The sequence below is a fragment of the Triturus cristatus genome, chromosome 6, assembly GCF_964204655.1.
Source record: "Triturus cristatus chromosome 6, aTriCri1.1, whole genome shotgun sequence".
Taxonomy (NCBI): Eukaryota; Metazoa; Chordata; class Amphibia; order Caudata; family Salamandridae; genus Triturus; species Triturus cristatus.
The window spans coordinates 342,896,161-342,912,951 of record NC_140589.1 but is presented as its reverse complement, the minus strand read 5'-3'; the positions used below and the strand labels follow the sequence as shown (position 1 = coordinate 342,912,951).

At 46.7% G+C, this 16,791-nt stretch overlaps 1 protein-coding gene across 1 annotated transcript in view; it reads right to left on the bottom strand.

Annotated features, from left to right (window-relative positions):
• Nucleotides 1–16,791, bottom strand: part of ADAM17 (ADAM metallopeptidase domain 17) — a 597,876-nt gene that overhangs the window by 502,218 nt on the left and 78,867 nt on the right. The gene's annotated exons all lie outside the window — the stretch shown is intronic.

The window sequence follows — 16,791 nt, the reverse complement described above, 5'->3', positions numbered from 1 at the left end:
TATTCAATGAGTGCGCACTTAAACTTCTCAAGTAAAAATCTGTATAGCCACAGTGCTAAACAACTGCAATCTTTTTTGGGGATCTGACATGGACATTCCAGGATGAGACAAATAACCATCACAACAATAACTCCTAGAATTACGATTCAACCTAGCCATGCTAATCAGGATTCTACTCGGACAAGGCCAGCTTCCAACACCTCCAGGGTCTACATCTCCAAGGAGTCAAGCATATATCCCTAATTTAAAGTAAATCTTTTCTCTCAATTCCTGTCCTGTTCACTGCCATCACCAGAAACCCAGCAGTCATTACAGACAGAAAAGCAGTATCCAAAGGAGCCCTTGGGTCAGCCATCTAAGAATGCTATGCCCGAGATACTCTGCTAGGCTAGTCGATGCAGTGGCAGTAAACAAGTTAAACTGGAAGGTGTCCTCATGTTATGCAACTGGTGCTATGTAAAGCGCTCCGATACTCGATTCGGGTCAAGTTCGCGCTATATAAAACTCTGTAAAAAAAAAAAAAAAAAAGTATAAAACACTGGGCAAAGTTTAGTTACGGGATTTAAAAATAGAAATTAAATGTGACCCGGACACCCTAAGAGTGGTGAGAAAATGAAAACTCGATCTGTCACATACAAATCGCCTCCCTCATACAATCCGCCCATCTCATCAGCTCAAGCCCCAAATGATAAGCATCAAGAGGAGACGTCCAACTCATGGTCAATTGCCGGCTGGCGAGGATTAGGGCTAAATCTAGAAACCCATCAGTAACCTTTCTAGCCGCTGAACGTTCATGAAGGCCCAGCAAGCACAACATGGGGCTAATAGGGAAGTCTCTGTCCGTAGTCCCCCTCACGACTTGCAAAGCAAAAGTGGGCAAGACCAAATCACATTGAAAAAATCTGAATCCATAGCCAGGCAACGAGGGCACGCAGAAGGGGCATCCGGAAACATGGTATATGAATACAGCGGGGTTTAAGCGGGCCGGATGCCGATAAAAGAATGTAATATGTTTGAAGTGAGCGTTCCTAAACACCTGAAAAATAGCTCCCAATATTCTCCTACAAGAGGAATAGGTAAGAGGGGCTCAGAACTCCACCTTCCATCGGGCCCGCCAAGCCGTGACGGCCGCCTGGCCCCATCCAGTAAAGCCCTAGAAAGCAATGTGACCTCCTTCATTCAGCCTGTTATAAGGAAGAAAAGGGGCATACAGCTGTACTCATGGGGCTCTGCATTACCAGAACCACACGACTCCTGTGGCGCTATGGAGCAGAAAGTGGCCGGTTAGTCATAGGTCTCCCGGAGGCCTGTGAATGGGCGGAATTCTACTCCTGCAAAAAAGATCGCCCAGGAAATCAATCCCCGCAGACAGCCATTCGCTGAGTTCTGGCTAGAGGTAACACACGGGTGTACAGAATTAGAGTACGAGTCTATCGCAACGAATGGGTCAAGTCATAACATGCGGTCTTAATTGAGACGTTTTAGGCCCGCACCTTAGATGTGAGCATCAGATGTAATACAAAGCCCAAGAGACAATCCTTGGAGGGGGAGTCGCACTACGCAGTCCCTACGACCTCCCAGAAGAAAGCTCGCCAGCTTGCCACCCATTGCAGCTACGTTGCAAGGTAATATAGTTCAAAATCGGGAGATGCCAGGCCCCCTCTGCGACAGCTAAGTGCATCTTCCAAAGAGCCACTCAGCGACGAGAAGTGCTCCAATAGTACAGTTGGCAGCAATAGTTAAACATCGACAATAAAGTCCCGACAAACTGTACAGGCAAAGGGCTCCATAGCTAATGCAAATAATAAGGGGGAGAGAGGGCAGCCCTGCTGAGTTCCCCGCTCGACTGAGACTGCATTTGATACCAACACACCAGTGAGAATCCTGGCCAGAGGGTCAGTGTAAAACAGTTTTGTTCACTTAACAAAAGGTAGACCCAGGCCCATACGAAGCATAGTAATATACAGGAAGTTCCCCTGGAGCAAATCAAACGCCTTCCTTATGTCCACAGACACGACCAGGGCCTCCGAGGGGAGAAACTCCTTGCGATCCAGAGCTAGGAACAATTGTTGAATATTAGGCATGATGCTACACGTTGGAATAAAGCCAGTTTGATCTGGATGAATTAAAGTACACATGTGGGTGAGCAACCAAGTAGCTAATATTCTACTCCGGATTTTAGAAATCAGCGTTTAGCATGTAGAGGGGACGATAAGAATCGAGCATGAGTGGGACCTTGTCTTTCTTCAGGAGTAATGCAAAAAGAACAGTTGATGGGACAGAATGCAGAACAATGGCATACATTCACCCCAGTACAGAGATCTGGACCTAAATCCATCGTTTTTTTTGCTCCCCATGCCATTCCAGTTTGAACCCACCCATATGCGAATCCAGGATGTAGTCCAGCATATCGGCCTCAGCGCACGCTGACACCAAAGAATACAACTCACGATAATACTGTGGTTATTCTCCTCCTGCGTTGCCACTATGCGCCCTGAGTATAGAATGACCGTCTCTGCCCTCACTGGCAAGCCAAACCAGCATTCAGTGCGATTTGTCTTGCTCTGCATGCGCCCTACCCGCATAGGCCTTGTAAATCAAAGCTACAAAGATGTGCCACTAACTCAAAGAGCTTTTCCCTCTCCTACAGTAAGCGACACCTACCCTACGGAGTCTCCTCCAAACCACCCAGGAGCCCGTCCAGAACAGCCTTCTATCGTTGGATCTCAGAAAGAAGTTGGGTGCCAACCCTCGCTTTAGCAGAAATACAGTACCCCTGGAGTACCACCTTCATCGCCTCCCACTTCACTCAGATAGAGGAAGTCGACCCAGCATTATTTGTCCTATACTGAGAGATGTCCCCCCCCCAATAACACACAGAAGGCCTGATCATCCTGATCATCAAGCCAAGTAGGGACTTTAGGCCTGGACGGAGACCAACGAAATGTGCCCAACATAAGAGCATGATCAGAATACGTTTTCTCCTGGCATTCCACCCGGTTGCCCAGTCATATAATGACCTGCATGTGTAAATCCTATCAAGGCGCACCTCGAGATCTCCCCAGCACCCCTGAAGAGTGCGGCCCTCTGTCTCCATAAGGTGGGTCTCCTAGAGGAAAGCAACGTGGATCCCCCGTCGTTTCAAGTATGACAGCACATTGTAGCGCTTTCAAGGAGAAAAGATGCCCCGTACATTCCATGTTAGTAGTTTAATATGTGTAGCCATAATAAACAGGCCAGAGGAAAGAGAAACCGGCGTAATGGTCCACCAGCGCAGCAGTAGTAGGGAACATGGCAGATCCCACTGCACCCATCACATAGCACCACAACCCTTGTGACCATAGCTGCCGGCCCCCTACACACCTGGGCCTCCCCGACCCTCTGTAACAAAGGCTAAGAAATTAAGCAGTAATAGACATCCAGCTAGGCATTCTGCCCAGGAAGCAATATAGTTAAGCAAAATATAAAACACTTCAAGAACACCCTAAATCAACTTGTCCACAGACCCAGAAGTAACTCCCAGCAAAATAGCCTCAAGGCCAGGAGGAACAGAATCTAGAGTCCGACATGGTGGAGAAGTTTGTGGGCAATATGGGGCTTGTCAGCTCTCCTCCTGACCCCAAAGCGGCAGCCATCTCGACCACCCTAGTCTGCTCCAGAACCACCTGGGTCCTGGTTGGGAGAGACACCCCCGCCGTCAAGAGCACTGGCGCCTAGGGCGCAAAGAGCAGATGAGCCCGGAAGCCTCAGGATGCGTTGTGCCCATGTCGTAGAGATCAATCCAGTCCCAAGCCGCTGCCGGGTCTGTAAAGAAGCATACGCTGTCCTCAGGTCGGATCCACAGGTGAGCCAGTAAGAGCAAAGACTACAGGAGCCCCAGTTTTTTCTTCACTGCCACGGACACCCTTTACATCTGGACTTGAAGTGTGAAGTCAGGGCACAGGGATACTTTAGCACGGTCTACAACAAATGGGCCATCTGCCCGGGCCTGATGCAGGAGATGGTCTGGATCCGGGAAATGAAGGAGACGGCCCACCACTGGCTGCAGTAGGACCCCAGGACGGGTCTCCAAAGTTGGTACCCTGGGGGCCCATTCCAGGGAATAGAAACTGGAGATACCATCAGGCGCCACAACCTCCTGCAGCCAGGCCTCGAAGAAGGCCAGTAGGGAGTCCCCCTATATATGCTCGGGCAGCTCCAGAATGTGAATGTTCTTACGAATGGCCCGACCTGTCTGGTCATCCAAGCGGGCAGTCAAGCGCTTCATTTGTGCCTCCAGAGCACCAATACTATGCTCTGATGCTTGAACCACTGGTGTTAATGACAGTACTGTGGTTTCCAAACCTTTCTCAAGTCTTCATGAATTAGCCCCAATTCTACAGTGAGTCAATTTTACCCTCTAAGCGTTCCCCTGATGCAACGATGACGACCAACAATGTGTCAAACTTGTCATCCATACAGGTAGTATCACCGTCGCCAGCGCACTGCTTGATTTTCTGCAGGAGAGGGCGTGGGAAGCAGCGTCCTCCTTGGTGTGCGGAGTGCACCCCAATAATGGTTCCGAGGCAATGTGAGGGCCCCAGCCAGACACTCTGAGAGAGCGCAGCAATAGGCCCCGTTTCCTCCAATGTAGCAGTGGAAGAGGGGTGTAACAGCAGTGAGCCCAGTGTGGCTGGGACGCAAAGCCAATCATCGCAACCTAAAGCAGGACGCCCCACCACTCATCATCACGGTAGAGTGGGGCTAAGACAAGGTGATCTGTGTACCAAGGGGGGTTCCCCAAACAGGCACCAGTACTGGGTGTAGTTGTAGTGTAGTTACAATATCCCTGATAGGCTATGCGCATTGGAATAAGATACACTATAGATTAGACATAGAAATATGGTCAGTATGTCTCTATCGAGTATATTAAACTTAATTACTTGTGTGTGTCAGCTAACTCAGAGGTCACTAGAAACTTTTCGAATATACAAGAAGGGATTAGTCTCGGACAACCGCATAAACATGACAACTTTGTTTCCTTTTAGAATCGGAACAGTCTCAGAATAGTGCAAACAATAGATAACAGTTTCACTCAGTCAACTGTGCATGCTTCTAAATTGTTCTACCCTAGTGTACCTAACCTAAGTGCAGTACGAGGTTTGAAGTAGGTGCCATTTCTAAAGTGTAGCTAGCTATATTTTAGTTTAGCCAAGAGTTGCCAAAAGTTTCTCTAAGTTCTAGTCAGCTCCATACCTTAGAATGAGAGAGGTTGGAATCTCTTTTCTGGACTCGATAGTCTAACCCCCCCACAAAGGATGTCAGAGAGCACTGGAGCTGGATTCTCTGCGAGGAGGATGGCAGCGTCAGGTCAGTGCATCATGCTGGAACTCGATCTCCTTCTGAACTTGCCTTGGCGAACCGCGTAGTCTGGGTTGGATCGAATCCTCCGGGAACCGCAATTTGCCAGGGCAAGTGCTGGTATATTTATACCTTGAAAGTGTCTAGGAATGCCAGTATTGACGTAAAAGTCAGGCAGAGGAACATCATGAATGAACCCCTAAGGAATAGATGTTCATGCATACTTAATAAGTTCTTGGAGAAATCAATATTCAAGCTGAGGGAAATTCCTAAAGGCTTATGGGTATGGTTTTCCAAGAATTAGTTATGACGTGGATGGACGGATGTAGGTGGCCATGCCTGTATTTGGTTTGTACGGACAATGTCTAAATATGGGCCGGATTTCTATGTCCAAATAAGGGCAAAGTGAATTGTACCTATATAAGGGCATAAATCGGGAAACCTATATACAGAATCTAAATCTGCACACAACACCCACTCCAGTTTCGTATGACCTACGTTACTAAATCCTAAACGTTCTAAACATATCTTAAAACAGAGTATTGCATGGGTTTGCTAAAATAAGCTAAAAACATATCTAAAACATATGTCCTAAAAATACATTACAAAACCATTGCTATACATAAAAAGTGTTGTACATATTAAAGGCAATGTTTCATTCTAAGCATAGGATCACATTGGAATGCTAAATGAAAGAACCCCAAAATATATACATGTGATGTAATGGCTCGTAAATACAGAAGAAAAGGGGGTGAAACCATTTCATATCAGGTTACACAAGTCAAATTGTTATTCATGACAAGGTGGCATACTGTCCCTGGAAGTGTTATCAAAGAATTCTGTTCTCTATGAATAGTCCTACTATAAGCAGATCACTATGCCAAAAAATGAAAAATAAAATTTTGGGACGGGGGGAAAAAAAAGATATACTCATAGAAAAAATACCAAATTCAGTATCACGTTTGAAAACGAATGAAGGCCAAATTCAGAGTCTCTCCCGAACACCGTGTGCTTGAATTAAAAGTCAGTGTGTGGGGATGGAGAAAACATAAAATTTTCCAATTCTGTAGACAACAAGTCGTCTACCGTTGTGGGTGAGAGTTGGAATACCTTGTGTAGAAGATCAACAGCACATGGATGCAAACTATCGCCTTCAGCATGGGAAGCATCAGCAATGTCCGGATTGGATGTTACCTGCGCGCCTGGGGTTTCCTCTCGTACCTCAGCAGTAGCATGTTGCGTCTGTGAGATCTCAATGAATGCCGGCATCAGGATTGGTAGCCGCTGGGGACAATACATAGCATGGGCAGTTATCGGGTCCAGCAGAGTATCGATATCCGTAGGCATGACTGATGGGAATGTCAGACAAATGTCCAGCACGCATTCTTCACCGCATAGCAGGCAGCTAGCAGGCAGCGTAGAACAGGTAAGATGCAATCTTGCCAGATTGGTCTGAATGACAGAAACCAAGTGGTGTTTAATTCTCGTAGACGAGGTACACCCAGAATTTGGACGATGCGCTCACGACACTTCATCTCCAATAGAGTTCTTTCCATGGTAAACTGGATGTCGCTGGTGATTTGGCTTGCCATATCGCAGCAGTAGGAGCAAAAATAATATCCCTGCAATGAGTGCTAAAAGGAGCGGCAGTCCGCCAAACACAGAGTGCACGAAGTTTGGAAAAATTCCGAGGACTGCTTGAAAAGGTGCCAACAGTCCTGCACATACGTTCTTAAATATATGTACAATACCGCTCGTATCAGACATGTTTAAGATACGACCTAACATTTCTGAGAAATGCACAGGGCAGTTTGTATACAAGAGGGTATGTATCTCTGCAGACGTCCTTGCGACTTGGAGATCATAGGTTTCTTTGACAGAGGTCAAAGGCACAGTTTTTTTGTAAAAGAATGGCTTTTATTCTGCTTAGAGTATCAACTTGTATAGAAAAGATATTCAGTGAAGGCCATAAAGGCGACTCCCTGACTGTGTCTATTTGGGGTAACAAGACGTGCATACAGCAAGTGACCCTGGATGTAACCATTACTAGATATGGGATACCTGGCAGCATGCCACAGCAGCTGTGATCATTCAACATAATGTAACTCCCATTTGAAAGATGACCAAAGATTGAATTAATCACTGCTGCCGGTGAACCGTGCAGGTTGCAGGATAAGTTTGTAGTGGAACCGTCACAGGCCCCGTGTAAGTTAAAACCCTGACAAAGGAGAGAACCGCTTAGTGCGTATTCACAGTTTTCACCGCTAAGAAACACTTCACGTCCCCCACTCCAACATCTGTGTGTGTAAGGTAAATCCCAGGATGTCTTGATGTATTCTTTACCCAACCTTTCATATTTGCCTGCTAGTATATTTTTTAGGAAATACTGAAAACGGAAAGTCGTAACAGGCAGAGTAATTTTACCATGTATGATCCACTCAGTAGCTGGTTTTTCTTATTTATTTATTTATTTAATGGTTTTATAAAGCGCGTAGTAACTCAAGGAGCATCCCAGCGCTGACCTGTTTCTCCAGGGGTTTCAGCCGTCTGATGGAATTATGTCTGCGGGAAAAGGAGGGTCTTTAGAGTTTTTCTGAACTGGAGGTAGTTCGGTTCTGTCCTGAGTGTTTGTGGTAGATGGTTCCAATGTTTGGCCGTGTGAACCGAGAAGCGACGGCCACCGGTCTTGGCTTTTCTGACTCTAGGAACTACTATAAGATTTTCTACGCTAGACCGCAGGTCTCTCTCCGCTTTGTATGGGGTAAGGAGTTCTTTGAGAAGAGGGGGGCCGTTATTGTTGAGGGTTTTATGGGCCAGACAGAGGGCCTTGAAGACGACCCTTTCTCTGACTGGGAGCCAGTGGAGGGATTTAAGAGCCGGCCTGGCGGAGGATCTTCCAGGTGTGCCCGTGTGTAGGCGGGCGGCGGCGTTTTGGACTTTTTGCAGCGAGTTCAGGGTGGCTTCGGGGGCTCCCAGGTAGATGGCGTTACAGTAGTCTAATCTTGCCAGGATTAGACCCTGAATGAGGAGCCTCCTAGCGGTATCGGGGAGCAGGGGGAAGATCTTCCTGCATGCTCTGAGAAGCCCAAAACATGTCCCTGCCGTTCTTTTAGCCTGAGTATTGAAGCTCATGTCCTTTTCAATCCATACACCAAGGCTCTTGACCTCTTCCTTGGGTGCGGGAGGGTCACCTAGGCAACTGGGCCAAAGGTGAGATGGTAGAGAGGGCCCCTTGTGGCCCATCAAGAGGATCTCAGTCTTGGACCCATTCAGTTTCAGTGAGGAGAGATTCATCCATCGGTGTACTTCGGAGAGGCAGCTGTGGAGATCGGATGGGGCGTGGTGGGGGTGTGAAAGGGTTACGACCAGCTGAGTGTCGTCGGCGTAGTTGATAACTGACACGCCGAACGAGCTGACCCTCTTCTCCAGTGGGGCCATGTACACGTTAAATAACGTAGGGCTAAGGGATGAGCCCTGTGGTACTCCGCACCGGAGGGGGAAGGTGGATGAGCAGCTGTCGTTTTCCCGCACCTGGAAGGAGCGTCCTGATAAGAAGGATTCTAGCCATTTCAAGGCCGTACCCTTTAGTCCGATCTCTCCCAGACGGTGGATTAGGGTGGGATGGTCTACAGTGTCGAAGGCCGCACTGAGATCCAGGAGGATCACTGCCACTGATCCTCCTGTGTCCAGAATGCTTCTGGCCTTCTCCACCGCTGCCAGGAGGGCGATGTCCGTGCCATGACCTGGACGGAACCCTGTTTGGGAGACCGCTAAGAGGTTGTTACTTTCTAGGAAAAGCGATAATTGCTTGTTTACCAGCTTCTCTGCGATCTTGCTATTTCCAGGGAGAAGGGATATGGGCCTATAATTGGTGAAGTCCTGCGGATCTAAGGAGGGTTTTTTTAATAGACCTTTGACTGCGGCCGTTTTCCAGCTGGGGGGGGACTATGCCCTCCGAGAGAGAGGAGTTGATCAGGGCCGTGAGGGGAGGGATGATAGTGCTCGACACTTTTTTTAGAACATGGAGGGGTGCAGGGTCGAGGGGTGAGCCACTTTTGATTGAGGCCAGCGTTGCTCCTACTTCTTCTGTTGTTACGGGGCCGAAGGCGTCCAGGGAAGGTTGGGGGTGGGCTAACAGCGGAGGAGGATAGGTGGTGGTGGTAGTGCGATCCTGCTCTGTGTGGGCCTGATCGGGGGGGGGGGTATGGTAAGAAGAATTTTTTGAATCTTCTCGTCAAAGAAGGTGGCTAAGTTGTTACATTTAATTTCAGCTTCTTTGGGATCGAGGGGTTTAAGTGGGGGGTCAGGGGCGTGGAGGAGTTCTTTAAGAACTGAATAGGTTTCATGGGCCGAGCAGGCAGCGTTTTTAATTCTGTTCTCGTAGAAGCTAGTTTTGGTGTTACGGAGCTCTTTTTTGTAGGTTTTTACAGAGGTACGGAATGATTCTTTTTGTTCCTTGGTTTTTTCCTTCCTCCAGATGCGTTCATTCCTTTTGCAGGCCTTACGCAGAAGGTTGAGTTCGGGGGTATACCAGGGTGAGGGATTAACTTTCTTAGTGTGTTTCAGGGAGTGAGTTTTAGGCAGAATAGCATCGAGCGATTGGGTTTCTGCCACTGTGATTGGTAATTTCTCCAGTTTTTCAATGCTCAGCACCGTATAGTCTGCTCCACTTTGTGCCAGTTTGATCTGTCTATCAGTGAGACTGAATTCTGCAAACAGTGACGTAGTATTGATTAAATGCCAAGGCACATAGCCAGAACGCAGGTTTTGAAGCGTCCAGCCTAATAGCATGATAGAATGTAGCTGTGACTGACCATGTTGCAACATGACCAAGTCTTGTTCCATGATGTCTATGACAGAGGATACAATGCTGTCCAAAGAATATATCCTGGACGGCTGAGTCGTTAACCCATTGTCTACTACAGAGAGAGATTTCTCTAAATTAATACGATCAATTTCTCGTATTTGTTCTGCAGTCTGCTTGGGTAAAGCGAGGCCAAAGGGGATGATGGACGGAGCGTTTGAACAAATCAAACACTCAACCCCAGTCAACTGATCTGGGTTTAATCCATCATCATTCTTTAGCTCACTCCACCACCCCAGTTCAGACATGGCCATATGCAAATCAGTCTGACCCTGTGCCTCAAGGGAACAGTCCAGCCCGAACTGCCAAGCCAGGTCTTTCCTGGACCGGAAACAAGCATCCTGGGACCGGTTTCGGGTTCATAACCCTCATCAGCCAGGCTATCTTGAATCCAGTGGCAAAGTGAGCAAGGGACCCACGTCTGGGCATACCCTGCCAACTTAGGGCGACAAAGCGATGCCAAAGGGGATGATGGACGGAGCGTTTGAGCAAATCAAACACTCACCCCCAGTCAACTGTGTGTCTTTTGCGGTCTCTGCTTGGGTGACCTTCCATGCTTCATATTAAGCAGCGTAGATACCGGCATATATGAAAAGTTTTTGACGCGGCTTTCTTGGTCCTAGCAAGAATTCCCTAAGGTCTGTGCCTCCTTGAAGTAAAGTTAAGTGTTGTTTTACATCCTCTAGTGTAGCTTTCTGTAGCCAATCAAGGCAAAGTTTCCCTACACTGTAAGTTGTTACTACCCCTGGATGCTGTCTTTGGACATAACGTGGGTCTGGCCTATGAAAGTTAAAATCTTGTGTTTTGTTCAGGAATCTATCTATACAGTTGTTTGTGCCTAAGGACCAGAGCAACCATTTTTTCCATTCAGGATCTGATCTGTTATTATTCAAAATAGTATGTACGTCGACCTCCCCCTGTGTAGTGTTTTCACTTGTAGGTGCAGGTATAGACGGACTGTTCATGTCTTTTATCTTGGCTATTCCAAGGCATGATGTTTGTTGGACAGTGTTGTTCAAAAACAATTTGCTCAGGGATGATACAGGCTTTAAACAAAGCTTCTATTCCCTGTACTTGCCAATCTTTGTTACCCCAGACAGTTTTCGTCTCAATATTGTCTTTCCAAAAGTCGTAACCCTGTCTAGACAGTTGGGCAATAAAGCTGTAGAATAAATCGGTTTTGTATTCGTTAACATATTTTTCATTCCTGTCTTGTTTACATTCTTAAAGTAAAGTGTCTCTGCATTCGAGATATTAAACCCTGAAAAATATGGAAACATATTTTTCATTCCTGTCTTGTTTACATTCTTAAAGTAAAGTGTCTCTGCATTCGAGATATTAAACCCTGAAAAATATGGAAATTTCATTGCAAATGTTTTCGAGCTACCCTTTGGTGGCGTAGGACAATGTTCCCATTGGTTATACATAAATACATTTCTAGGTGTTGCAGATTTATGCAAGAAATGATAACCATAGTGGTTATAACAATACAGTTGTTCATAGTCTGATGAACCTTGTAAATATTCATTATTAGTGAATGCAGTTGACATCTCTAGATCATACATCATATTATTAACAGTCTCGAAGTCCCAATCATCAGAAAAGGTACTGGAGGTAATAAAGTTACTTAATGAAATTTTAAATAAATGTGGAATTTTCAAAAGCTCAGACAGGCCAAAAATGTCATATTCGGTTTTGTCCCGAACTATACTACCAGGTATAGGAATCGCTGTGATGTTCACTTCTGACAAGTCTCTTGCTTCACGATGGGATGATTTGTGTGGCTAAGTAAGTTCACGCTTTTACTTGCTGTGTCCATTTAAATATATCTTCCATTAATCAGCATACCCAGAGTTATTACTAGAGCTAACCAAAGTAGAATCTTATCTTCAGACCTGCTACTTTCTTCTTGGAGAATTGAGGTTTTGGTTTGTTTTTCTGAACGTGATGATCGTCTTTGGACTGCACGCGTTCTTCTTTTCGATCTGACCGTCCTCTACTATTGGATGTCTATGACGATATTCGAAAGGTACGAGAGGGACGTGTATCATTATCTTGATATCTGTCAGGTTTTCTCAAATTATCCCTATTCCTGAGGTTGTACCTCCTTTCAGAGGGCTCCTTCTGTGGAGGAGACCTGAATCGGGAATGAGAACGCTTCTCTTTCGAATTCTGTTTGCTATTTTCCCACTTCTTTTTAGAAGAGGTAGGAGTGTTTTTAGGAAAGACCTTATCAGGACTTTCAGACAGTTGTGGTTTTACTGGTTTCCCTCCCAGACTGTCTCTGCCTAATTCCTCATAGGATTTTTTTTATTATTCTGGCTAGTTCTTGAGGTTGTTCTGTTACATCAAATTCCCTTAGTTTCTGGCGGATCGCCACTGATGCTGCTTCTCCTTTAATATTAGATAATATTATTGCTGACACCTGGTCGAAATTTTTAAGTAACTTCATACCTAAATTCAGAGCAGGCTCTGCCCCGTATTCGTTTTGAATCTGTTTCAGGACATCAAGTATTACCACCATTGACGGAACACAATTTTTTTTTTGTAGATAGCAGCAAAGCCTCTGCCCCAAGAGGTGCAGTCTTCCAGATGTGGTGTGATCCCCATTGGTAAACAAATTGTTAAAATTCTGTGTTTTTCAAAAGGGGTCGTATTAGGAAATACTGCTTCGATTTGAGTAATTTTTTGAGCTAACCAGAATGGGATTCACCCATGACTGAGTGTAAAGTCTGTGGAGTAATTTTTAACGTATTCACCTGATGAGGTGCTGGATTTTGAATTGTTAACGGTTGTTGGACTGTGAAAGTCCCCATGACATATTGAACAAATTGTCTATAAATCTTGATTAACTCCCTGAGTTGAGCAAGTAAATCTACCTCTGACAAAGTTTCAATGTCAGGATGAGGTGTATAGCTGGCTAAAATCGGCAATGTTGCTCCTGGTCTACCTAGTGGACCGAGCCTGGTAATGTGATTGTAATGTTTTAGGGTGCCTTTAAACCAGAGCTCATGCTCCTGGTATGTGAGTGGAATTTCAATATCCTCGAAAGGAATATATTCCTCAGGTGGTTCATCTTCTTTGTAGGAGTGAAACACATGTGTTACTGGATTTGATTCTGGGAATACTATCCATGAATAGAATACCTCTGACTCGTGAGATTCATGTGCCTCTATCACGAAAACTGCTCTACCACCTCTTGGTGTCAGACCATGTTTTATAAGTTTTAGAGTGATGGCTATACTTAAATTTGGTGGGATGTGTATAACACCCACCTCGTCTTCATTAAGACCTGCAAGGTCAGCCGCAGCTTGACCATTGTTGACGATAGGATCGTTGTTCTCCGACATGGTTTATTGAACGTTACAGAGCAGGTTTCCAAGAAACAAAAATAAGGTGCACAATATTTTGGAACACTGTATCCTTTCAACGTTGAACAAAACCAAACAGCTGATACATAGGACTTTCGTCTTACTCAGCTATGGCGAATATTATCCCTACCCACTCCAGACGTCTTATGGAGTTTTAGGAGTAGAGGGTCTATGAGAACAGCACGACTGAGTTACTTCAGTATCTAGCGTTAAATTAGTGCCTTACCAAACCGTTGAGCGCCATGTAGTGTAGTTCCTATATCCCAGATAGGCTCTGCGCATTGGAATAACATACACTATAGATTTGACATAGGACTACGGTCAGTATGTCTCTATCGAGTATATTAAACTTAATTACTTGTGTGTGCCAGCTAACTCAGAGGTCACTAGAAACTTCTCGAATATACAAGAAGGGATCAGTCTCCGACAACCGCATAAACATGACAACTTTGTTTCCTTTTTGAATCGGAACAGTCTCAGAATCGTGGAAACAATAGATAACAGTTTCACTCAGTCAATCGTGCATGCTTCTAAATTGTTCTACCCCAGTGTACCTAACCTAAGTGCAGTACGAGTAGGTGCCATTTCTAAAGTATAGCTAGCTATAATTTAGTTTAGCCAAGAGTTGCCAAAAGTTTCTTTAAGTTCTAGTCAGCTCCATACCTTAGAATGATAGAGGTTGGAATCTCTTTTCTGGACTCGATAGTCTAAACCCCGCAAGGGAAGTCAGAGAGCACTGGAGCTGGATTCTCTGTGAGGAGGATGGCAGCGTCAGGTCAGTGCATCAGGCTGGAACTCGATCTCCTTCTGAACTTGCCGTGGCGAACCGCGTAGTCTGGGTTGGATCGAATCCTCCGGGAACCGCAATTTGCCAGGGCAAGTGCTGGTATATTAATACCTTGAAGGTGTCTAGGAATGCCGGTATTGACGTAAAAGTCGAGCAGAGGAACGTCATGGATGAACCCCTAAGGAATAGATGTTCATGCATACTTAATGAGTTCTTGGAGAAATCAATATTCAAGCTGAGGGAAATTCCTAAAGGCTTAAGGGTCTGGTTTTCCAAAAATTAGTTGTGACATGGATGGACGGATGTAGGTGGCCATGCCTGTATTTGGTTTGTACGGACAATGTCTAAATAGGGGCCGGATTTCTAAGTCCAAATAAGGGCAATGTGAATTGTACCTATATGAGGGCATAAATCGGGAAACCTATATACGGAATCTAAATCTGCACCCAACATAGTCCCTGGATCAACACAGCTCCATCAAAGAGCACTCCGCAAGTCGCCGGAGAAGGGAAAGTCAGGAGGTCAAAAGTGCAATAGCTGAGGCAGTAGTATTCAAGAGTTTGCAAGCAGACAACAGCAGCCCAGCACCAAGGGAGAGGCAGAGCCCATGTATTGGCATCTGTAGGAACCAACAAGGTAGTCCCCAGAGTCCAAAATGCTATCAGCAGCAGCCCATGCGTTCTGATGTTGTGGGGGAAAGTTGAGTGAGGAGTGGGTGGGCGGGCCAGCCAGTCAACGGTCCCCTCCGCAGCAGCAACACCACCATGAATGCGCCCCAGTCCTATCAAGTCCTACCATAGGCAGATCAGGACAATCATGAGAAGCAGGACGGGCCCAGACGGTTACACTCCGGTCGTGGCCATAAAGTGTGTTGGGGTTTACAAGCCGCGGGCCCTACAAAGTCGCTCCCCAGGGAAGGGAGAAGCCTTCCCTCCAATAGTCCAGTAATTACAGCGAGCAGGGCAGCGCCTGCTGCCAGTGAGGAGCCGCCATTTCAGGTGCAACAAGGGGCGCATTGTCCGGGAAAAGGTGGTGGGCCCAGGTAGCCATGCTCCAAATGCTGTCTTAAGTCACAGGGGGCTCCCGAGTCCGTGGCCCCTCCATAGATGCTCACTGGGCTGGGAGGCGATCCTCCCTCATCAAAGCACCGGTGCGACCTTGAGTGGAAATAGGGCTGCTCCCAATTTCAGAGTGCAGCCGCCATTCCCGGGATCAGTTACAAAGCGTCAGAGGCAAAGGAGCGCTGGTGCCCCTGAGCTCCGCTCTGCCCCTGCAGCACAGGCCAGCGGCTCCGACCAAGTCCTGAAAGGTCTGTGCATGTAGACCCGTGAAAACAGGAAGGCGACGACAGCTGGGTACAGGGAGGGAGGCCACCGGCGGTGAGCAGCTCTGTAGCCTGCTCCCTAACAGCAAGGCTGCTGCTGGTCCACAACCCCATCCTAAGATAATGTGCAAGCCAGATACTTTGCTCCAGAGCCTAGTGGCTTGCTTAACATACTCACATTTAATTGAGATGCCTCGAAACCCTATAAAAACTTCTTACCTCAAATTCCCACAGTTGTTAGGCCATGATTGGACGAGCATGTAAATAAGAATAATTCAAAAGATTCAAAAGATCCAGTGCATTTTCAGGGTAACCAAGAAGCATCAGACAAACTTTTTTAAATTGAATATTTTGACAGTTGGACTCACAAGAGTATACTAGACTCCCGCTGGAGCGCGAATTTAAAAACAGAGCATTCTGATTGACCAAGGGATCTGTATTTCCCTTGGATCATCTCGCTCCTGTGGGAGTCAGACTCCCACGAGAGCAAGCTCTCTAATTGGCTGCCAGCACCATGAGAAAAATGTTGCTGGCAGCCATTACAGGACTTGGGGGACTTAGTCCCCTGCCCCTAAAGTTATTAAAAAACAAAAAAAAGGAATGGTGGCTGGTCTGCTTTTATTTTTATAGACCCCGGAGAGCATACCTCTGGGGTTGTGTTTATAAAAGGGTTGTGTGTCCCCCCTTCCCGAGCCTCCAGAGGCCACAGGGTGCCCACCCCTGGGGCAGATATTATTAATGGGGAGGAGGGCCGCACAGCCCCCTACCCGTGCCTAAACAGACCCTGGGGAGGGCACCACCTGGGCTCACATTGGTTTTTATGGGGTGGGAGGGGCTGCTTGGACTCCCTCCACGAGTCCACCCCTGGAGCAGAAAAATCACAAAATGGGGAGGAGAGACCACTTCGCCCCTCTCCCCGAGCATTAAAAGACCCTAGAGAGCTCACCCCCAGGGCCGATTCCGTTAAGGGCGTGGAGTCACATGCCTCCCTCCTTTCTAAACCATTAATGGCCCTGGGGAGCCCACCCATAGGAACGGCTCAGCAGCTATGTCCCGAGGTGCTCACCCGTGGGACAGAGCAGTTTCCGTGCAGGCAGAGAAACCT